Here is a 24284-nt window from a genome sequence, read left to right as displayed (position 1 = left end):
AATTAGATAAATTTCTCACAATGAGCCCTAATGACTGATGAGCAATGAGAGTGGAATTCTTGAACAGGAAGTAAAGAAAATCGACAAACTCTGATGAAGTGGGGTCCACGTGAGCTTATACCCAGAGGATTCAGAACTTCTCTCTTTGGTACACATCACATCTCTGGAGACATGCTGCATTTTTCAGGAAAAAGAAAAGAACTTGAGGTCAAGATGGCAATGTAGGTAAACATGGTACTTGGAACCTCCCACAACCACATCAAAATTACAACTAAGCTACAAAATAATCATCATTCAAAACCACCTAAAATCTAGATGAACAGTGTCCTATAACTAAGGATATAAAGAAGAAGCCACATCAAGGCTACTAGAGGGTGGACACTTGGAAGGGGCTGGACCCACACCCACATATGGCAGCTAAAAATTGGGAGGGCTATCTCAGCTACAGAGGTCTCCCTGAGAAGTGAGGAGTCCCCATCCCTTATGAGAATCCACAACTCAGGGTTCTAGTGCTGGGAAGAGAAGTCCCCAAAACTTCCGGCTATGAAAACCAGTGGGGATTGTGATGGAGTGAGAAGAAGGGCTTCTGGAATCCTAGGCAGTCCTCTTAAAGAGCCCACACATAGGGACTTACTACTCTGACTCACTTGCTTTGAGCTCCAGCACTGGGGCAGCAGCTTGAAAGATATCAGGGACATATGGGGAGGAACTGAATTGTCAGCTTCAAGCTGAGGGCTGGAAGGGCAGCTTTCTCCCAGACAGAAGTTCTGGCAGAGGCTATTGTTCCTTTGCTTGAACCCTCCCCCAAACAGAGCCGGCAGGCAGATACCACATCTGAGTCTCCATCAACCTGGATGACACTGTTCATGCCACATTACTGATTCCATGAGACCTTACCTCACCCAAGCTGTTTCCAGTGACTCTTCTATAGAAACCACCTGCCTTGGCTCATGCTGTAGACTTTCCTAAAATCTCTCAAAGGTTCACAAATCACAAACAAGCAGCATCTGGCCTTTGCGTGCCCTATACCTCTTGCTAAGCAGACCCAGGCCCGGCACTAGCTACAGCTGGCCTTGGTTCACAGCTTGGCCTCTCCTAAGCACCTCCAAGCCCAGTACAAGGAGCAGCCACCTGCAGATCAATTTGTTACTCGTGCCAGGTGGTCCTGGGCTGGGCACAGGCAGCAGCCGACCTTGTCCTGCATCATCTGGGAGGCATGAGAGACAGTATTACCTGGTGAACAGCTTCAGACTGCATGCAAGCACCACCCAACCACCTCCACAATTAACATACTGAAGGGGCAGACTCAGCAGTCACCAGATGCCCACTGAAGAAAGTCCTTCTCCATGAGGCCAGCATACACACACCAGATCCTCTGCTGTGATCACTGCCAGTCCTCATAGCTGTTCAACCTGGGCTAAACCCTTCCATTGACTTGCCATCAGCAATCAAATCTCAACTACAAAAGAAGGGTACACAGAGCCCCCACATGAGAGGTGCACCTGAAACATCCAGCTCAGGTCACAGGGGAGGCTGCGCCACTAAGCCCTATGAGACACTACATACGATCACTCTACCAAGATTGGTCTATGTAGCAGCTCTACCTAATACATAGAAACAAAAACAGGGAGGCAGCCAAAATGAGGAGACAAAGAAACACGTTCCACATAAAAGAACAGAACAGAATTCTAGAAAAAGAACTAAACAGAATAGAGACAAGCAATGTACCAGCTACAGAGTTCAAACACTGGTTATAAAGATGCTCAACAATCTCAGTGAGAACTTCAACAGAAAGATAGGAAACAAAAACAGAGATAAAAAATTAAAAAGTAACTAGTCAGAAATGAGGGACACACTAACTGAAATGAAGAACATATTACAGAGAATCAAAAGTCGAATAGACGAAGCAGAGGATCAAACCATCAATTTGGAAGGTAAATAAAGATAAAATATCCAATCAAAACAGCAAAAAGAAAAAACTAAAAAAAAATGAGGATAGTCTGTGCAGCCTCTGGGACAAATTCAAGCACACCAATATTTTCGTTATGGGGATGCTGGAAGGAGAAAAGAGAGAGCAAGCAAGGAGTTGAAAACAAAGATTGAATTTCAAAGTCTGAAAAAAATAATGACTGAAAAATTCCCTAACCTGGTGAAGAAAATAGACATACAAGTCCAGGAAGTTCAGAGAGTCCCAAACAACATGAACCCAAAGAGGTCCACACCAAGACACACCATAATTAAAATGCCACAGGCTAACATCAAAAAGAGAATCTTAAAAGCATCAAGTTACCTACAAGGGAGTTCCCACAAGACTGTCAGCTGATTTCCCAACTAAAACTTCGTAGGCCAGAAAAGATTAGAATGAAATATTCAAAGCGATAAAAGCTAGGACCTACAACCAAAATTATTCTACCAGGCAAAGCTATCATTCAGAATAGAAAAACAGGTAAAGAGTTTCCCAGAGAAGAAAAAACTAACAGAGTTCATTACACTAACACTGTATTACAAGAAATATCAAAGGTCTTCTTTAAGAAGAAGAAAAAAAAGATTAAATATATGAATAATACAATGGTGTTACATATCTCTTATCCATATGTTCACTTTAGCATTCTTTACAATTGAAAGCAATCTAAGTATCCATCAGTAGATGAAAGGATTAAGAAGTGGTACATGTATACAGTGGAATATAACTCAGCCATAAAAAAAGAATGGTATCTTGCCATCTGCAACACCACGGATGGACCTAGAGGGTATTATTCTGAGAGAAATAAATCAGACAGAAAAAGACAAGTGCCATATGATTTCACTTAAATGTGGAATCTAAAAAAGCAAGGTATTTGAACAAAAAAACAGATACAGAGAACATTTTAATGGTTGCCTGATGGAAGGGTAGTTGGAGGAATGGGTGAAAAAGGTGAAGGGACCAAGATGTACAAATCAGTAATTAAAAAGTAGTCGTGGAATGGAAAGTACAGTGTTGGGAACAGGACCCATGAAACTGTAATAACTTTTATTGTGTCAGATGGGTACTATATTTGCCAGGATGATCACTCCATAAGTTATATAAATGCCTAATCACTGGGTTGTACACCTGAAACTAATATGATATTGTACATCAACTGTAAACTTAAATTTAAAAATTTATTAAAAAGAAAAACACAGAAAAATATTACCTCCATGCACTTTTATGAAAAGATCAATTCAAAGGCAGGCAGCACCTGAAGCTGTAACTGATTGTAGAGAAAAGGAAGCAAGCGACTCCCTCTCAGAATGCTGAATGACCTTGATTGGCACGCTAACTGCAGTGGAGCTTTTGAACAGATGAATGGAAATTACCACATTTCTCCCAGATTAGACATAACCAGAATCCTTTCTTAGAGTCATCAGTAAGGAATTTGGGTAATAAATGAACCTGTGGTGTCTGGGCGCTCTGCCAATGGCACGAACAAACAAGGACAAGGATCTAGGCACAGACAGGGACAAAGATACAGGAAGATACTTTGTGCCTGAATTTATTTCTCTCTCTGGCTCTCTCTCTTTTTAAAATCTTTATCTCCTAGCTCTCGTTATCTATTTATAGAAAAGAAAATGATTCCTTAAATCTGAATGCATGAGAGGAACACGTATGAATGCATGGCTTAAGCAGAGAGTTATGTAAATGCCTATAGAATAATAAAATCAGATGTCCAAAGTAAACAACTTCCATTACCACTAACCCATGGCAAGATTCCCTATTCTATTTTTAAGCACCTTCAAATCTATAACATTTTTCCTGATGTATAGAGGGCTTGCCTGAATAATGAAGGAGAAAAAAATTCCACTGTAATTTCCACAGAAAGATTTTATGGAGAATTTTACCTATCAAGGAATTTTCTCTCAACTTTCACTGAAAAAGCAAACCAAACTGTTCCTCAAACCTGCTGTAATTCCCTTCACAATTTCACAGTTCTCATTCTAACTTTACATGAAAAAGCTACTTTTTCTGGACACCAGAGAAAACCTGATGGGTTTCAAATGAAAGTACCAAGAGTATGAAAACTTGGGCAGATTTAGAAAGCATTCAAAGGTTTAATTAGAGCAGTGACTGTTCAATCTTTGCATATCTCCTTGTTGCCCCTGGACTGTCTCAATTCACTTAGTTGTGTCAGCTTTTCTTTTTTATTTCCACTCAAATGTCTAGTGTTCTTTATGTTTCTGTGGTAGATTAAATCTATGAATGGAGATAAGTATTTTTATTTATCTATACTTGGTATGTGTTGTGCTTCTTTTTAAAGACTTTATTCATTTATTTTTAGAGATGGGGGAAGGGAAGGAGATAGAGCAGGAGAGAAACATCGATGCATGAGAGAGCAAGAGAAAGATCAATTGGTTGCTTCTCTTTTGCTCCCCAACGTGGATGGCTCACCATGCAGGCATGCCCCCTGACCAGGAATTGAACAAGTGACCTTTGGCTTTGCAGGATGACACTCAACCAACAGAGCCATGCTGGTCCTGGCAGTGTACATGATGCTTTCTGTAGATTCATGTCTTTCATCAGTTCTGGAAAGTTCTCCAATATCATTTATTGGAATATTCCCTTTACTCCCTTTGTATCCATCCACCCTCTTCAGAAAGTGTGAGTGACTCACTCTGTCTAGCATGTCTTTTTGTTTGTTTTGTTTTAAATAAATTTACAATTTTTATTAAAGTGGATTTACTTGCCTTATTAAACTATAGTTTAGTGACTAATAAACAAAATTAAAAATGAGTAATCAGAAATTAAGTACCGTATTTTTCGGACTACATGACATACTTCCCCCTTCCCCAAATGTGGAAGGAATAATGGTTGTTAATACTGCTATTAAGTTCTGTTTATGTTATTTATGTTATTAAACATTTTACCACATTTTTTGCTCCAAATATTTTTTTCCTATTTTCCTCCTCTAAAACCTAGTTGCATCTTATGGTCCAAAAAACACGGTATGTGCTGACCATAGTAACCTCGTATGCTTCACCATTTCTTTATTTTTAAGTAAACTTTATTGATTTTTATTTATAAGCAATAAAATTCACGTATTTTTATGTGGAAATAAGTGAAATTTGACAAATGTATTCACCCGCATGTGACCACTGCCCGCTCTCAAGATGCAGAGTATCCGCCCAGAAAGTGTCCTTGAGCTCATTCGTAATCAGTCAACACCTCCCCCAACGCCCCCCCTCATCCTAGTCAACCAGCGGCCTCATTTCCATCAATATAGATTCTTTTTGTCTGTTCCAGAATTTCACCATGGAAACAATCGCATCATCTTCCCACTTTTCTGTCCCATTTCTCTCATTCAGAGCAATGTCTGGAGATTCATTCCTACTGTGCGTGAATCAGCATAGTCATTTGTCTCTTTTGATAGCTGAACAGTATTCCGCTGTATGAATACACCACAGCTTGTTTACCCATGTTCATTCCATACAGAGAAGTATTCGAATTGGTTTGTTATGAAATTGTATATATTCAATTTAAGACATGATATACCAAAAATTTGTGTATCTGACTAGGTTCTTTCACTCCATTCTCCAGTACATTCTTACTGCCAAGATCAACTTGCCGTTCACCATGACAACCTTCTGTTACACTGTTCAAAGTAACCCCTTTTACTTCCTAGTTTTACTTGGTGTGACACACTTTACACTTTGTGTTACGGTTCCTGCCTGATCACAGCTACTAGACTTTAAGCTGCTTGAGGTCAGGACTCAGAGAGATTTATCTTCACTTGTGCACACCATTTAACAAGTGACTGTCTTTATGGGACATGCTCAACAAATGCCTGCTGACAAGATTTAAAAAAAAACAATAAGACACATGAATTCCTCTGTTCAAAATTAGCTTCAGTAGAAAAAAATTGCTTCAGTGGCTCCCCATTTTATAGCTTGAAGCTCAAAATCTTCCCCAACTAGCTCTGACCTAGTTTTCTACACGCTTTCTCATGATTTCTCCTACATGATACCTCTTCTCTGGTTAACCTGGAATCTATTCCCTGGCTTCCATGCCTTTATCTATGATGTTTTTCCTGTCCAGTAGAAAAACACATACACATGCACACGCATACACACACACACCCCTCTTTATTCCCCCCTACCTCCTAAACAAGAGTTATAATCCCAAGGTTTCTATTTCCAGGGAAACCAACCTTCTTCCACCATCCACACACCCATCAGCAAGGTCCATACAAGTAAGCAGTTACAAATTATGCCCAGTAGGGGGAGGTGTACCCATAATCTCCCACTAGTCCAGTGCTTTTCCTGTCGCCCTAGAGATTTTAAAGAAACCACGTGTTTACGGAAACCTGTCACAGATTAAAGAAGTAAATAAGCAACAGTTCAACTATCTCCTTCCTCAAATCGCTCACAAGCTATGAGTCATCCCCGCTAATCAAAGCACAGTGCCTTGGGCCCTAACAACAAAAACAAAACCATTTGACCATTTTTAATCTTAACTATTTAAAACACACCCAGTTTCATTTTTCAAAGTTACATCTGAAAGACCTCACTCCGTAGGCATCCTCATTTTTTAAAAAGCAATAAAATGTATTCACCAGTTGAGTGTTGAATTTGGGTTGGTGAATCAGGAATCAGTAATGCAAAGTTGAATGAATGCCTTGCCTTTAATAAGCAGAGATTAGTTGAACTAAATTTTTTTCTAAAGTAAATGTGTTCTGCCCACTCCTTTCCAATCTCCACCTACTTCTTCCCTCCATTTAGATTTTTAAAATATGTTTTGTAACTACTTATCTCCCACCCAAAAGTTATTTTTTATGTACTTGATATAGTATACAAAAGGATTCAGCTTGATTCAAGTGTTAATTATTGATTCATCCTTACCACACACAAGAAGTGAACAGACATCATGAAATACACAAACCACATCACATCTCAGGAGCATAAGATAGTCCCGCCCATTCTCACAACGTGCAGGGCAGATGGATCTCACAGAGAATTCCTAAGGTTCAGCATCTCATAAGTTTATAAATTAATGAAGCTGGAAGAGATCATTGCATTTCATACAAGAGAAAAGTAAGATCCAGGGAGATCAAAATGACTTTTTCAAGGGATCACTGCCAGGTAGTGACAAAATAGTCTACAATCCAACACTTTGGACCTGTTCCCTGTACAATGCTCTCTGTCTACAGAAACCATTTATTGCTCTTCTTGCAGCATCAGCCAGAGATGGTATCTTAAAAGGACCTTCTTTGTGCCCACATCCTTAAAAGGTATACTAACAAGGCCCAGCAAACACCAGCGCAGTTTGAATAACACTTTTCTAATAAGCCAACTAAGCTTTTCAGCTTCTTAAGGCTGTTATCACACTAGTGCCTTTAAAAAAGTGCTTATAAGATTTTGTCCCTTTTTTGGTGTCCAGCAGGAGCCTAAAGCAATGTCTTTCTATGGTCCGTTGGTCATTTCAGAGCTTAGGAAATGTAACGGTCAACTCATTAGAAAGAAACATCTGGAAAAAAAAGAAAAAAATTTTCTCCTTTTTTATGGCTGAGTATGAGGCCAGGTGGGCACTGTAAATCGCAGAGAATACTTTGTAAAGTATATGATTGCCTAACTGCTGGGCTTACACTGGAAACTAATACGAAATAATACAGAATGTAAACTGCAATGGAAAAAATATTTTACAAAACAGAATCAAGAAAAACTGTTTTAAAAGTGCTTATAAGAAAGATCAGGGGGACTTCCGCCAAGATGGAGGCATAGGTGGATGTGCCGTGCCTTCTCATACAACCAAGATTAGAGAAAACTAAATATTAGCAACAGAAAACACAGCCAGAACATGGAAAATTGAACTTTTCGGAAGTCCGTTAACAACAAATTCTTCAGCCTGACCGGTAAGGGGCGAAACCAGCGGCTGGCGGAGCAGGGTTGCACAGGAGGACTCGGCCAGACACACTCAGGCCCGCGGAATCCAGGCGCAGGGTCAGACCTAGTGAGCGACCCAGCGAGCAACCAGGCGAGCGACCGAGGGGGAGACAGCCGGGCCCGGGGCTGCGTGTTGACTGAGGTCGCGCATTTGTGCGCGGGTGGACAGGCGAGAGAGTGGGCGGTTGGACCGGGCCGGTAAGTCCCCACGGTAAGCGGCAGTGGAGGGCGCCGCCATTTCCCTGCTCTGACCCCACCTCCACATACAGCATCATAACCCAGCGACTCTGAGTGGCCCGGCCCAGGTGAACCGCCTAAGGCACTGCTCCTCCGCACCCAGCTGTGAGAAGTGGCAGAGGGGGTCGCCATTTCCCCGCTCTGGCCACGCCCCCACATACAGCGTCACAACCCAGTGACCTGGGAATCCAAGGCGCCGCTTCTCACATTTAAAGGGCCCGAACAGACCAAGAATGGCGCAGGAGGATCTCAGAGCCCCAGAGCCAATAAATCTAAGCGATGAAGAAATAGCAAAACTCACAGACGCACAGTTTAAAACATTGGTGATCAGGATCCTCACAGAACTGGTTGATTATACGGACAAATTAGACAAATATATGAAGGCGAAACTAATTGAAATGAATGGAATTGCACAGGACACCAATAGCAATGAAAAGGAAACTGGGACTCAAATCAATGGAGTGGATCAGAAGAAAGCAAATAATGGCCAAACAGAAAAGAGTCAAGAAGCAAAAATTCAAAGAAATGAGGAGAGTCTTAGGAACCTCCAGGACATATTTAAATGCTCCAACAGCCGAATTATAGGGGTACCAGAAGGGGGAAAGGCACAACCACCAGTGGAAAACTTATTTGAACAAATAATAAAGGAGAATTTCCCCAATCTGGCAAAGGAAATAGACTTCCAGGAAATCCAGGAAGCTCAGAGAGTACCAAAGAAGGTGGACCCAAGAAGGAACACACCAAGGCACATCGTAATTACATTAGCCAAGATTAAAATGAAGGAGAGAATCCTAGAAGCAGCAAGAGCTAAGGGGACAGTCACCTACAAAGGAGTTCCCATCAGACTGTCAGCGGATTTCTCAAAAGAGACCTTACAGGCAAGAAGGGGCTGGAAAGAGGTATTCCAAGTCATGAAATCTAAAGACCTACAACCAAGATTGCTCTATCCAGCAAAACTTTCATTTAAAATGGAAGGACAGATAAGGTGCTTCTCAGATAAGATCAAATTCAAGGAGTTCATCATCACCAAGCCCTTATTATATGAAATGTTAAAGGGACTTATCTAAGAAAAAGAAGTTAAAGAAACATGAACAGTGAAAGGACAACAAACTCACAGTTATTAACAACCACACCTAAAACTAAAGCAAACTAAAAGGACAGCTAGATCAGGAGTGGAAACATAGAAATGAAGATCTCAAGGAGGGTTAGCAACAGGGGGAGTGGGAGGAGGAGAAGGGGGGGAGAAGGTACAGAAAACAAGTAGCATAGACAGTAGATAGAAAATAGATGGGGGGGCAAGAACAGCATGGGAAATATAGAATCTAAAGGACTTGAGACACATGGACATAAACTAAAGGGGGGGTGATGGTGGGGATGGGGGGTAGGGTGGAGGGGAATAAAGGGGGAATAGAACAACTGTAACAGCATAATCAATAAAAAAATTAAAAAAAATAAAAAAAAAAGAAAGATCATTAAGGAAGAGAGCAAAATCCCTCCTCAGCAGCTACTGCCCGTGTCAGCACTCAGCCCACTCACTTCCCCAGTAATTACTTACTGGGTGGAGCAAGAGCCAGGACCTGTTATTACATTAGGAAGTTGTTCGTCCCTCGAATCTACAGATTACACATCCAGTTCATGTTACATCACAGGTAGGATATAAATGCTTTGAGCTATGTTCAAATGACAATGTCTAATAACAGTGGTCCTGGAAGCTTACAGCACCTTTCCGGGCAGGATCTCAAAACACTAGGAGAAAGCCCATCACCTTTCAACACAGCATTAGGCTGAAGGAGCACCGTGGCATGATGTCCTTTGTGTAAGTCAGAGAAAAGAAGTATAATCGCCCTAATATATTTTTGTTTTTAATGTTCCTATTTTTTAATTTTAGTAGTTTATTTTTACTGTATTTCTCATGGCCATTTATCCCCCTTAAACCCTCCTCCACCTCTACTGCTCCTCCCCACCTGACAGTCACCAAATCACCTCACCGTCGTTGGTGTCCGTGAGTCCTTTTTCTTTTTTTGCTCAATTCCTCCATCCTTGGCACTCTCCTTTTTAAATGCTTTATTCCCATCTCAAATGTTTTTATTGTTAAGTATGCCCGATTTTGTAAATTACCTAAAGGAATCTTGGAAATAGTTTATGTAAACTCTAATTAACTAAATAGAGTGATTGACATCATGAGATTAAGAACCTGACAAGTCCTGTGCTCATTCGGAGAAAATATTAACTTTTCAGGCTTTGTGACATGAAATTCATACAAAGGACCCCCGGGAAGCATCACCCGAAATCCCAGGGCTAAAATGGGTACAGCGACCCACCAAGGAATGTAGCAACTTAAAAAAAAATTATAGACTCTGTAATTCTTCCCTGAACTGTCATTATTAAAAGTTAATCCAGGAATTCAGGTTTGGGGATAAGGCAGTCTTCCTCTGTTCTTCCTCTGGGAACAGAGGAAGAAGACAAAGACTGTTTAAATATTTATGCTTTTCATTGGAAATCATAGGAAGAGTCCCTACTTTCAAGGCTTGAAGTGTTGCGATAATTAAGGACTTCAGATATTTTATATCGGATGGTTTTGACTTCAAAAAAAGCTCAGAGGGCAACGTGTCAGCAGGCACAGGGCTTTCGCAGCAGCCGCCCGGAGCATTCAGGCTCATTACAGAGGGTTCAACTCAGTCCTTCCTGACACAGTGCAACACCGCAGGGACAATTTCTCCACTCTGCTGTGGGCAATGAGATGGAAGTGGAACTTGTTGAGCAGAGCCCTTGGAAAAGTTTCTAAAGGAGGGCTGACTCAGCCAGGAAAAGGACTTCTTTTTTCCCCCTATGCTTCCTTCTTCCTGCCTGGAATGAGAGACATGATAGCTGGAGTTGTGGCAATCATTTTGTATCTGGAGGTAGACCTTGAGAAAGGGAAGCCACACTCTGAGGGTGGTGGGAGAAAGACACAGGGAGCATTCACATTTGATGACGTGATGTTCATGTCACACCCTCCCTGAACTGCATGCCTTGGGATTTCTGTGACATAATAGAAAGCCTCCTACGCAGGTTTTTCATTAATTCCCTAGTGAGGCCAACTTGATGACCTTTAGATTTTAAGTATCTTTACTTTCTTTTTAAAACTGCTTTTGCTTCTTGAGGAATTACAGTCAGTCCTGCTTTCCCTAACTTTACAGAATAGGTTCTCCCAGGCCTCCCTGTGACCTGACTCTAGAGGACGCCATGTCTGGTGCGGGTGGGTCCACGGGACCCGGGGCCGTCACTCTCTAGGCGTTCACAGAATTCCCTGCTTACCTTCTGATCTTCTTGGGGTTGTGACCTCAGGGAGATAAGTAAAAACCTTAATTTAGGTTCAAGCATCCACTGAACAGTTGCTAATACAATCTGTGGCTTTATAATCTCATTAGGGGCTAATTTAGATGAGTTTTCTCAAACTTGCCAGGCATGGATGACGTTGGTGGGAAAACATGTCACAAATCCTTTATTACACTTCTTTCTACAGCAAAGAGAAAAGAAAGAGAAAGTTACCACACTGAATGGCATAGAGAACTTGTTATTGATCAGAAAACAGGAAGAGATACAGGAAAACTACTTAACAGAAACAAAATAATAATGATAATAATAATTATATTTATCATGACAGCTTATTTTGTATCTGTCATTGTTCCACATGCATTGCTAACTCATTTGGCCCTTGTAATAACCTTGTGGAATAATAATTATTATTATTGTTGTTATTATTAATAATTATTATACTTTAGAGATGAAGAAACTGAGGCACAGTAAGCTGCAGTAAGTTTCCCGGTCTCATAGTCGGTAAGTGGCAGAATCAGGGTGTGAACCCAGGTCTAGCTGACCCTTGAACACATGCATTATACTGCCCCCCAATAGCTTAAAACTGTTGGCAACGTTTCACCGTAAACCCGATACCAGACTGCAGGCTCCACGAGGGGAGGCGATTGGAGGGTTGCTCCTGCTCTGGGCCCAATGCCTACAACACTGTTCGGCAGGTAATTGACATCCAAGTAATAACTGAATGAATGAAGACAGGACTGAATAAATGGATGTAGAGAACTTTACAGGACTGCAGCGCAGCCGGGGAGATCCCAGGGCAGCAGTTTAAGGTGCACTTCTTGGAGTTGCCACAAGCAGACCATTCCAAGGAGAAACTCATTCCTGACGCAGAACCTTCGAATTCTAACGAATTATTAACAACTGACCATCCGTAGGAAATCACGAGGGTACCTTCTGGAGAAGGTTCACAGCATGTAAAGTGCCTTATTTATGCCTTTGTGCTTAACCCTCCTAACACCTGGTGAGGATTTATTTCCACTTCATGACAGAGAAAGCCAGGGCTCAGGGTGACAGCCACAGCCCAGCCTCTGCCCACTCACCCACCCCCATGCCACGCGCCTTCACCTGGGCTGCCTTGCTCTTCCTGAGTCATCGATCCTCTGAGCACTCACACTGCCCAGCCCCGTCACCGGCACCACCACGGGCCTGCACCTACAGTGTGTCCTGATCTTGGTGTCCCAGGAACCTACTGTTGGTGAGCAGACCACCCCAAACCCTAACAGCTTAAATAACAACTCATTCTGATCCCTCGCAGCTCCGTGAGTGGACTGGGCTCAGCAGAGTGGTTCTTGCTCAAAGCCTCTCCTGTCCTTGCAGCCTGAGATCATGTCACCCAAAGACACCCCTGGGCTGGACTTCCCATAAAGTCCACTCCCCTGGCCTGCAAGGAGGAAGGCCCAGCAGTGGCTGTGGACCGGTGTGAGCCCCTCTCTGTGACTTGGGCTTCTTGCCACATGGTGGCCGGGTTTCCAGAGAAGCATTCCAGGAGCGAGTGTTTCAAAGGAAGCAGAGGATGCCAGGCCAGCCAAGGGCTTCCCTCACAACTGTGGCAACATTGTTGCCATAGTATCCTACTGATGAAAGCAACTATGGGGCCCACCCAGATTCCAGGGTGTGCAGGGATAAATTGCCCCTCCTGGTGGAGATGGGGAAGGTCACATTACTGAAAAACATGTGGGAGCTGTTGTTGTAGCCATTTTGGGGAAATTTGACCCAATGTACTCAGCTTTGTCACAACCTGTGAGGAAGCTATCCAGCCGCAGGTAAATTTCCATTTCCGCCTTGCTACTCCATGTTTAATTGGGCACAGAGTAATATTCAATTTATTTTTTTAACTGTTGCCATGGTTACATTTTTGCCCTTAGCTTACTGGTTATACCCTTTTATACCTTCTAAGGCTGTTCTAATTCACACATTTTGAGGCCCAATAATGAGAGTGCTCCCGAGGCCCAGGACACCGGTGACGTCGCCCTTCTGTTTTCCGTTCCCAGTCGTCTGTGTGAGCCCAGAGGTGCCCAGCCTCTCAATGAGTGCCAGGCAAGAATATGTACATAGGCCAGTTCAAATCCACCACGACACTGAAAAACCTTTTTATTAAGCTCACGATCAACCTCTCTCTGCAACCCAATGTTCCAATGTGTCTCCCCAGCACCCACGTTTCAATGCAACTGGCCCTCTCACCTCTCGCTTCCTGCCTGGTCGGCTCTGCTTTCTCTTCTCCCGCCTCCCCCACCCCAGCTCCAATTCCACTCCCACATCCCCATGTATTGAAATACTACTTCTTCCGTAGCAAATTCAAACGCACTCCCTCTGAATCGACTTTCCTGATTCCTTGCCGAGTGAGTGTAACACCACTCTTCCCAGCACCCCCGGGACTCTCGCCCGAACCACCCGACCCTGTCTGCTTGGAGTCACAGTCCTGCTTGGGCTCATCGCACTCCCTCCACACACTCAACTCAGAGAATCACTGTACCATCTGTGGACACTTGAACCTCCAGGAATGTCATGTGCATCATGCTGTCATTGTCTCCAATGGCCTCTAAGGCCCCTAAGAGAGCTCGCTTGCCCTCTGGGAACTCTGTTCACAGTCATCCATTTGTCCACTTACTGTTCCCACAACTACTGAATGGACAGCATCTCTGTGCTAAACCGAAAGAATGTTTTGATATAGCTCTGTGTACATTAAACTGTTCCTCTTTCACAAGCAAAATTATCTTACCAAAGGAAATAGGCATTACATGTCACTCCAATTTCAGATCTGTGAGGACCAAAAGGTGTCTCGGAGTTAGACCAAGGGCTGTCCACAAAGACCCGAATGTGGCTTCCACAGGAGGGTCCCGGCTTTGCTCTACTCAGCACGCCCTTGGCAGCCAGACCTCTAACGTTCCCCCCATGTTTACATGTGGGGAGCCCTTCTCCCTGACCCTCCTGATTCTGCTTTGGCTCTATCCACACTGGGCAGGGGTGACCCAGCCATGCTCCTCATGTGGCTCCTAACCTGCTCTACTACCTGGGTTTGTCTATGCTATTTTTTTATTGGCTATTCTGGACACCACGAGAAGGGACAATGAACAGTGTTCCAGGCCCCCCAGGAAGGACAGTCAGAAACACCCAGTTCAAGGTGCGGCTATGTGTTCACACGCACAAAGGTGAGTTAGTTAGCCACTCTGTGTCCCTGTGTCCTCAAAGTGGAAAATGGGGACAACCACGATGGGGAGGGAGAGCAGCTTCGGCCTGGTCCTTCGGGTGAATCTGCAGTGCGGACAGACCACAGCCCAAGGCCTGTCCCCAAAGAGAGCAGCAGCTTCGGGCCTTGAGGAGCAAAAGCCCATTGGAGCAGGGAGGGGCAGGCAGTGACCCAGAGACGGCCTAGGGGACCAGGGTGAGTCCCGAAGTGGGCAGCGTAGTGTCATCTGCAAAGCCTTTCTTGCCATTCTTGTCTTGGATTGGCCCTTTTATTCTACAGTCTCCCTTCTCTGCCCTACGGTCCAACTCCTTTCACAGCCTACAGGCTGTCCATTCATTCAGCAGCTACTTCCCGAATCTTACCAGGTGCCAAGCACCAACCCGGGCCTGGGGTCATCTCACTCAACAACACGGGCAACAATCTGTGCTCTTCTGGGAATGGACGATGGCGGCAAAATCTACCGCTTGCTACAGTAGATCCAATTTTAGAAAGAGCCAAGTGTCAGAGAAGACTCAATTAGCGGCGTGATAGCAACTTTTACCAAAAGTATTTGCAATTTTAAATTGAAAAGACTGATTTTTCTCCTAAGCCTATTAAATTAATCTGTCCCAGGCAATAATTCATATGGGACTTTAAAAAAACTATATGTATATTTTTTATTACACAGGAATACAATCATGCTGCTAAAAACTTGGAAAATAAAAAAAAGTAAATTAATCACGTATGATCCCATTGACTTGGTACAACTACTATTAGCATGGGGGGGGTTCTCCTTGTCTTACCTGTGTGTCTACTTTACACTTGATCTTAGCCAAAAGGCCGAGAAGCAATGTGTCTACCTTATCTAAAAAATAAATTTGAAATAATTAATGTATATTATTATATTCCTTTCTCACTTTATATTTTATCATAAGCATGGTCCCATAATCTCTATAAACAATATTTTAATGTCTATATAATAGGCTACTTTTTATTTACTCCTTTTCCATTATTAGTTCTTTGGGTTACCAGCAATGTTTTCACTGTTAACAATTGAATTGGTTAATTCAGAAAACAGTTCCAAAGGAAGAGCACCAGTTACATGTGGAGCAGCGAAACCCTGACTGAAGTGAGTTAGGTCACTGGTTTGAAGGGCCCAGCAGGTTAACCACGTTGGTTAAAGAACCAGTGAGCTTACCCTGTGGTTTCATATTTCACACGCCGGAGGAGTTCTTTATCCGTTTCCAGGAGGCCTCCAGAGGAGGAATTCTCGGAATCTGATATTTATCTCCGTGGGCCTGCCCCAGAGGCCATCTCCTGAGTGTCCCCGAAAGCGCTCTGCTGCCCTTGCGGGAGAAGGGCACCAGAGGGGAGCGACAAGTGCAGTCCTGCCACTGCCAATGTCATCCTTTCCCAGGCCTCAGCTGACCCCGGAAGAGCCCTTGCTGCAGTTTTCCCGGAAGGGACCCACGTCTCGTTGTCGCTGGTTTTTTTAGAAGGCTCTCCAAGGCCACAGCCATCTGTTGGACAGGACCAGAGACAAAGACAGCTGGAAAACCCTGCACAGAAGGAGATCCCGCTGTGAACGGAGCTGGCCCCGAGACGCTCTGAGAGCCATAGTTAACCATTGTTTCGTTACAAAAGGCTCCAGTTGAAAGCTGCTGCTGATTCTGGGGTCAGTCTCTTGGCCCGTGACAGAGTTACAGTGGAGAGGGACACAGAAGTGCCTGTGTCCCCAGGAGTGGCTGCCAGTGGCGGCCAGAGCAGCTGAGGGGCTGCTGCCAAGAGCCAGGGCCCTGTCTAGAGAGGGCCTGGCCCCCGGGGGGAGACCACACGATGGGCACTGACAATAGGCCATTAGCTCTCTGTGGCTTCTGCCTCTCTGAGCTGGCACGCACTGCATGTTCCACGCTCTCACTCCAGAGCCCCCTGCACACTGTAGTCATGGCAGTAAAAACTTCCAGCAGCCACCTGGATGCACCCCCAGCTGGACAAATAAGCAAAAATGCTGACTGCTTTTATCCACCCCCAACCTCACCACTGGGGAAGGACTAGAAAAAGAACAAGTCTCAAAAGTAAATGAACTGTTCGAACTGGGTGTGCATCTCAGGCGGGCCACTGCGTCACTGACACTGGCTGATGTTTGACATCAACATGTAGAGCACTCTGCTCGGAGAAAACAAGCCCACGCTAGGTAGAGAGAAATGGGCGTCATGGGAGCGTTAGAAAAGAGAAGATGTCTCCAAGCTGCTGTCCGCAGCTTTCTCTTAACAGTTTCTGCAGCTCATCAAAAGCCTTCACGTGACAAGTCCTGTGGTGTCTGACATGGGCCATGAAGGTAAAGGGTCAGGCCTGGGTGTTGGCACAAACGGGAGTCCAGTTGACACAGCCCAGGATTAAAACTGGGAGTGACTTCACCCTTGATGGGCTCAGCTGAATGCTTTTTATTTTTGCTCTGGGCTGGGGGAGAGGATAGTTCCTAAAAAATACATCTTCTAAAAAGAAGCAAGGAAGATCAGGTTAAAACACAACATGAACACACATAGCCCCACAGGTGGAATTCTGGGGCTGATCTATCTGAACAGATCCTCTAAGGAAACACAGTTCAAGAAACACCTGGAAGATGTTGTGGTAAGAGTCTAGTCTGCAGGCTGCAGACCATCTTCAGATGAAGGAGGAGAATGCACGTTGGCAGCCCCGAAGCCACAGGTTGGTATGCACTGTGAGGGGTGGGGGCCCGAGTGGGGCATTCAGAAAGGAGTGAATTGCAAAAGCACGAAGACAGTCAGCATGGACCAGCCCCGGCAGGTGTCCTAATACAGGACTGGAGGCTGTAGTGTGCTTCTGTCTGTTACAGTGCTCCTCGTGCTGTCCTCTCCCCCCCTCACCTAATTCCTCCCAGTGCTAAAAACCAAGGGTGGGCATCTACAGGGGCCAACCTGGCACCTGCCAGCCTGTAGGTGCACCAGCCAGTTCCCAGCAACTGCTACACACAAACCTGGACAACAGCACCTGGGAGAGCCCAGATAAGAAATAGCTCTTGGGACTTGCTCAGGCGTGGTTTTTTGATGAGAGAAACTATTGGAAAATAATGTTTTCATACCGATGTGCCAAGCTCAATGCTGCAAGCCTTCCAGGTCTGAGCACTGGCTTATGGAGCCCTTTCACAGGTGGGAAAACCGAGGCTTAGAAAAGTCAAGTGATTTACTCAGGGCCCTAGAAGCTGGAAGGTGGCAGATATAAAACTGGAAGCCAGGTCTGTCTAGCTGAAAAGCCCCATCTTCTCTCTCCTCTGCAACTGGCAGGCAGCTATTAGGTTTGCAAGGAAAAAGGTTTGTGAGAAGTGTGGTGTCAAAAAGAGCATGTGCTTTGAAGATACTGTCAGTTGTCATCCTTCAGAGGGAAGGCAGTCTCCCCAGGTGTCAGGGAGGCTCCTTCCTCAGATACGATCTAGCCACACCCCACCTACCTGCTCAAGAAAGGAGGTGTCACTGTGTAGACGGTGTCATCTCGGCCGGCCGAAAGACTCCATTTCCTACAAATCACTCCTCCCATGTCAACTACCACTTTCTTCTTATAGCCTATTATTGATATGTACTTATTTTTTCTCTACTACATTCTATTCTCATTCAAAGGGGGGTCCATAAGTGACCTTTCTTTCTTTTTTTTTTCTTTTGCTTCCCATACAGGTTGCACACAACTCAGCACAGGAGATGCTCATATCGGAAGGAAGGAAGGAAGGAAGGAAGGAAGGAAGGAAGGAAGGAAGGAAGGAAGGAAGGAAAAAGGAAGGAAGGAAGGAAATGTGGGGGCGATCTTTTCTATTTTTGTTTTCATATTTATTTACTTATTTTGTAACCTACAGAGGTTGCACACAGGCACAGCACAATAGGTGCTCAATATAAGGTGAATAAAGAAATGAATGTGTAGGGGGATGCAGAACAGGTCCTTGACCGGGAAGGAGTCACACGAAAAGGCTGTGCATCTAGGAATGTAACTAAGAAAGTGACACACGTTAGCCCTGGCTGGTGTGGCTCAGTGAACTGAGTGCAGGCCCGAGAACCAGGATTCCCAGTCAGGGCACATGCCTCAGTTGCAGGCCAGGTGCCAGTTGGGGGTGAGCGAGCGGTAACGGATCCATGTATCTTGCACATTGATGTTCCTCTCCCTCTCTTGCTCCCTCCTTTTCCCTGTCTCTAAAAGTTAATACATTTTAAAAAGAAAGAAAGAAAAAAGGGAAAAAAGTGACACACTTTAGAAATATGAGACATTGTTATGGCCAGAGGAAAACACCAGCTGAGTTTTGTTCAGAAGCCTAGTCTGGAAGGAATGCATAGCTTTCTGCTTTATGTCAACTTTCTGTAAAGCGGGACACTAGGTAGGCCCCATTTTTACCCCACATTGTAAATGAAAAGTTTTCCTAGGTCTGTGACCAGCAAGAGCTCTGTGGGCCTCTACCACACCCATCAGATTTTCATTTTTTTTTTTTGAGAGCCCTACATTTCTACCATCATTTCATTTCTCGTACAACATTGAGACATATTGCTCCCTGAAGTATCTACTTCAGACTGGAGAGTCTCAGGATGCATCTTTAATGATAGAACTCCAAGGATGCTGAAAGCCAACACCCGTGCGACAGCTCCTCTCAGCCCACAGCATCACCTTGTTTTCCAGTTTGCAGATGGTCATCCCTTGTTTTCATCTGGTCCACACAACACCGTCAGACACTTGTCAGCTGCAAGGAAGGCCCAGTGACAGTCTCAGCCAGCTCCCAGGAGTTAGAATAGCCCACCAGGGTTGTCCTGAGTTTGGCTGAGATATCCAGGACTATGGGTCGCCCCAGGAATGGGCATGACCTTGGGCAAGACTGTTTCCTACAGCTGCGACACTCCCTGACAAGGGTGACAGCTGAAAGTTGTTTGCTGACAGTGTTCTCAGCAGCTGGGGCGACATATCTTTCATTGAAGAGAGGTCTGGACGGTGCAGCGCAGAGTCCACAACGACTGCAGGGTTTGGTTGGGAGGCACAGACGTAGAGAGGAAATGAGAATACACTGGGGTGGGAATGGGGTGGAGTTAATACAGGGTTTTATGTGAACATCTGAGAGACTTGTAAACTATATTAGGGGTTGTGGGGGGTTAATAATTGTTTCCTGTTTTCCCTAAATGCATTCTGAACTAATTAAGAGGAAATAAGGGAACAGGCAGTTGAAGAACTGACAACCACCTTCATTAATGATAAAGCTGACAACCAACCTCGTGGCTAATGTGTGTGGCGGTCTTGCACCACTGAGTCCTGATCCTGGCCTCCCAACTCACCCCAGCACAGGCAGTGCTGGACCCTGCTGGCCTCCCCACTCAGGGGCCTGGACGAGGAGCAGGCCACAGGGTGAGCTCCCTGAAGCCGCTGCTCCCAAGAGAAAAACAAGAAGTAGCAAGACTAGGCCTGCCCAGTTCCCCCTCCAAAGTCACCCGTCAGGTAGGTCAACCCACATGGAAGGGATTGAGAATGGGGAGCAAGCACACTCTCACCCCTCCCATTCGCACTCACACAATGGAGGAGTGGAAAGTGTCTGTTCAGGTTTAGTGAGCTCCGTGGGGGGTGGGGAGGGGGCTGGTAAGGAAAGCCAGACTGCCGCGGGCTGGGAAGAGAACAGGAGGCCAGCGTGTGAGGACAACCAAGCTATACAACTTTTTCAAATTTTGTTAGAATGGCTACTCCAATAGGGTAGAGCTAGTGTCTGCAGAGTTTAATTTAATGTCATAAGTGCATTTTAGGATGATCCTAGCTTGAGGGAATGTAATAAACCTCCTATCAAAAGATATAAAAAGTAAAGCCATGAAAATGTGTTTTGTGAGGTTGGGCCAGTAGACTCACAATGAAATCGCTTGAGGTCAGATCATGATGGGAAAATGGGAAGAAGCATCAGCTCTTCTCAAGATTATTCACTGAGCTACACTTGTGAAATAAAGAAAAAGGGTACAGTGCTCTTTAGAAAGAATTTAAATCCACCAAATCAACCAAAAATAGCATTAAATTAAAGAAAGAATATTTATTACTCTAAAAGCTATGCTAATAAACAGACTCCCACATTTCAGAGGCTTAACAAAAGTGAAAGTTTCTTTCATTCCTGTCCTAGTCTATCACAGGTTGGGAGCTCTGCTCCGTCCTGTACTTTCACCATCTAGGACCTGTGGCCTCCAAAGCTGATAAGGATGGGAAGTGAAGAATAGAGGTTCATAAGCATATTCTATTGGACAGAAGGTTGTCACATGGGCCCATCTAACTGCAAGGAAGTCTGGGAATTGTAGTCTGTAAGCCTTCAAATAAGAAAGAAAATTGATATGGTAAGCTCATGTAGAATCCAACACAATGAAAATCTCATATAAGTAAGGTAATTTTTCACTTGCCTTGAGGAAAGTTTTTGTTTTTCAAACAGACGTAGATGTGTAAATTAGAGACATCAACACCACTGGTATGTAAATTATGACCCAGAGCACAAATTCATCAGTGGCTTGATACCTAACACAGAATAGGGGCAATAAATGTCTACAGATCAACTTAGATAATGACTGATAAGTCTTAAAATTTAAGAAAGAATACAACAACAACAACCACAGGAACAAAAAAGTCCGTTTCTTCCCCAAAGCTGAAAATACTCTGGTTTTGCTCTCTTACTTGAATGTTCCCACATCCTATATTTTTGGCTGCTGGTTTGGAGGCCACAATCAGGGGCAAAGAAAAGAGAGATGCTAAGAAAAGCAGAGCAGTTGGGCTGGGTTGAAATCGGCCTCTCAGAAGTTCTGGCTTGGTAGATTTTACTTAGCTCTTTCCTTTCTTTGCCAAGGGGGACAGTGGGAAAGGACTGTGGCTTGCAGGGCTGCTTGGAGGATGCTGGTGTGGTTCCTGAGGCCCTGGGAAGGGCCTCCAAGGTTCCCCAAACCTAAACCTTCTCGGGGCCTGCTAAAACATTCAGTTGTGTAATTGGAGAAAAGGTTTAAATTGTCTGGTGGGAGGCAATAGCTTGACTAACATTCCTACTTAAAAATAAGTGACTAAAATCAGATTTTGCAATTTGTTATTTCTGTGGTCATGTTTTGAACATTTTCTGAATCCCTGAAGCCGTGTAGCAAAAACAGTGAAGGACACAGAGAACAAATGGACCAGTCCCCACTCTCAAGGAGCTGGTAGAAAAGACAGTCATGAAAAGTCCCATTGGGTTGCACCGGGAAATGATTTGGAATAGCAGTGCACAGTGTAGAATTGGTGGGTGGGGTGCTCACCTCTGACCATCAAGAGCAGAGGTCCCATGGAGAGCACGGGTGTGGTGGAAGACTCTGGAACAGTGGGGGCCCCAGGCTGTACCCCAGCTGCCCCATACGTATGAGTGGCTGAGGTCCTGGTCTAACGAAGTTGTGGCGTTTGGGGGCCTTCCCGTCCAGCTGCAACACCAGGTATGGATGTCAGAGCCTTGGGACTGTGGGGCTCCTGGGACACCCTGGGACATTCTGCTTGGAACAGGCCCCAAAGTGTGGGTTTAAAATAAAGGCTGCAGGAGATTCCGGTTTTGGGACACTAAGAAGGTGGTTCTTTAATGTCATGTAAAGAGTCTGGAGAACAAACATTCTGAAGGGCAGGGAGTGAATCAGAGATTTTTGAGGAGAGGTGTAACCCACTCTGTGCTTTGGGAAGGTCAGTGGGATTATGGTCAGAAGGGTAATCCCAGAGGGACGCTGAGGTGTGGAGAATGTCCAGAGGGAGGGCCCCTCCCTGGGACAGACGCCCCCTCCCCTGTTGTTGTAACCCTTTGTGACTCCCAGGTTTTTCCAGCCTCAGGCACCCACAGAGACAAATAATGTCCCATTATTGAGAACATTCCACTTTCCCTGGCTTGTTCACTGACCACTCTAATGCGGGGTCTTAGATAAGCACTTAACGTAATTCTGAGCATCTTGACTTCCAAGGAATGAAAAGAAACACAGTGAGTTTCATATTGATAGTTTGCATTAGCTCATAAAAGGAAGCACAGCCATCTGTCAGAGATGAACTTCTACTACCAAATTCTAAAACACCTAGCATCTGGGTCTTTATTTATTAAAGGGAAATTAAATAACAGAAGGCCAGCATTTTCAAATGCAAATGAGTCTCAGTAAAGGCAGAGCACACAATGTAAAATCTTCATTATTTTGGCAGGGCTCCAGGGTAAAATAACCTGGACATATTCTGTCTAGGGAGGCTCTTAAAATTCTGAATTTGAGAAGTCCATTGATGTGTGATTCCCTGCTCCCCTGCAGTTCAATATAGTCTCAGCTTCACTGGTCATTGGCTTCTCTTTCATTCTATTTCAGGAAGGATAAATATAAAGGTACACCAGTTAGATAGTGTCAGAGATGGTGGAAAAGACAGGAAGACAAGAAGACCAAGGGTCTGAGATGTCACCAAGGTGGGGACAGGGATGATGAGGGAGAGTGAATAAATAAAAGAGTGGCTTTTAAATGCTTCTAATGCCAGACCCACCACCTTGGGGGAAAAAAATCCATGTCATATATGTCAATCAATAGATATTCATTCCTTTCTGTGCTTCTCTTAGGCCATGAAGAGCTGGAACTGATTACTGCTCCAGTGGGGGTCTTTTAGCAGAAACACCATGCACCCCTCATGATCTCAGAAAAAGAGTTTATTGTAGGAGGTGGGTCAAGGCCTGAACCGGGGCAGCCCTTCCACCAGCCCCTTTCTCTCCTTTGCTCCCGTACTTCCTCTGCTGTTGCACTCCTGCCTCCTCCCTCCAACTCTCCTAATTCCGATAGCAAAGAGTTCAGTCTGGCCTGTCTCAGGGGCTTTCTTACCCCTCCAGCGAAGGAAGGTCAGTGTTGAGGAGGAAGAAGACAGAGGCTACCTGGTGGAAGCGATGCCTGCACGCGGGGCCTTCCCCGGGAGGTGGGCGGTTCCCAAAGGCTGGGGCGGGGCAGCCGGCGTTCATTTTTCCCTCTCACTCACCCAGGATCATACAACTAAACCGTGTCCACGCTGGCTCCCAAACCAGTTCCTTCTGGGGGCTCTTTTCCCTCCACGATGCTATCTACCTGGTCATCTCTAGAAGGTAGTGAACTATACTGGTTTGGAAAAGGAATCCAGTTCATTAATCAGGGTTCCTTGTTGCTTTGTGTTTCACTCTGAGGCCCAAGATAAACAGGACGTAAAAAGAGGCTGAAGTGCTGTCTAGAAAGTAGCTTTCCTGTGTCTCTTCTCCTCCCTAGGTCTCTAAGAGCAGGCAGATGGGTCGGGGGACATGGAGGTGTGTGGGTGGACCCCCTGAACTTGTGAGGGAACATGCTCTCTGAGTGTGGCCACAGAGCACATCTAGTCTGCGCAAGGTGGGCAGCAGAGACCGGTCCAGTCACCCCGGCTTCCCTGGCTCTCCCTTCACAGGTGGGTGTCCTTCTGCTCCCAGCCAGCCCTGCCTGGGTACAGGTCCCATTAGTTGACGTGAGGGCCTTCCAGCATCTTCTGTAGCCTTCACTCTGGCTGATGACAGCCACGGGTTTCTAGTTAAGGCTCTCTCCACCACGGCTTTGTATAAACCTTTTTACAAACTTCTGCTTTATTTCCCAACATTCTGATGAGTCCACAC

At 44.8% G+C, this 24284-nt stretch overlaps 1 non-coding gene across 1 annotated transcript; it reads left to right on the top strand.

Moving 5' to 3' along the window:
• The first annotated feature begins 7338 nt into the window (after positions 1-7338).
• LOC119056216 (small nucleolar RNA SNORA2/SNORA34 family) lies at positions 7339-7479 on the top strand. The gene has a single exon (XR_005083843.2). It is a non-coding gene; the product is annotated as a small nucleolar RNA SNORA2/SNORA34 family (small nucleolar RNA).
• The last annotated feature ends 16805 nt before the right edge of the window (positions 7480-24284 follow it).

Source organism: Artibeus jamaicensis, unplaced genomic scaffold (assembly GCF_021234435.1).
Source record: "Artibeus jamaicensis isolate MK-2021 breed Jamaican fruit bat unplaced genomic scaffold, CSHL_Jam_final scaffold_369, whole genome shotgun sequence".
NCBI classification, from domain to species: domain Eukaryota; kingdom Metazoa; phylum Chordata; class Mammalia; order Chiroptera; family Phyllostomidae; genus Artibeus; species Artibeus jamaicensis.
The sequence above is the reverse complement of the archived record's forward strand: the minus strand, read 5'-3'. Positions and strand labels throughout refer to the sequence as shown.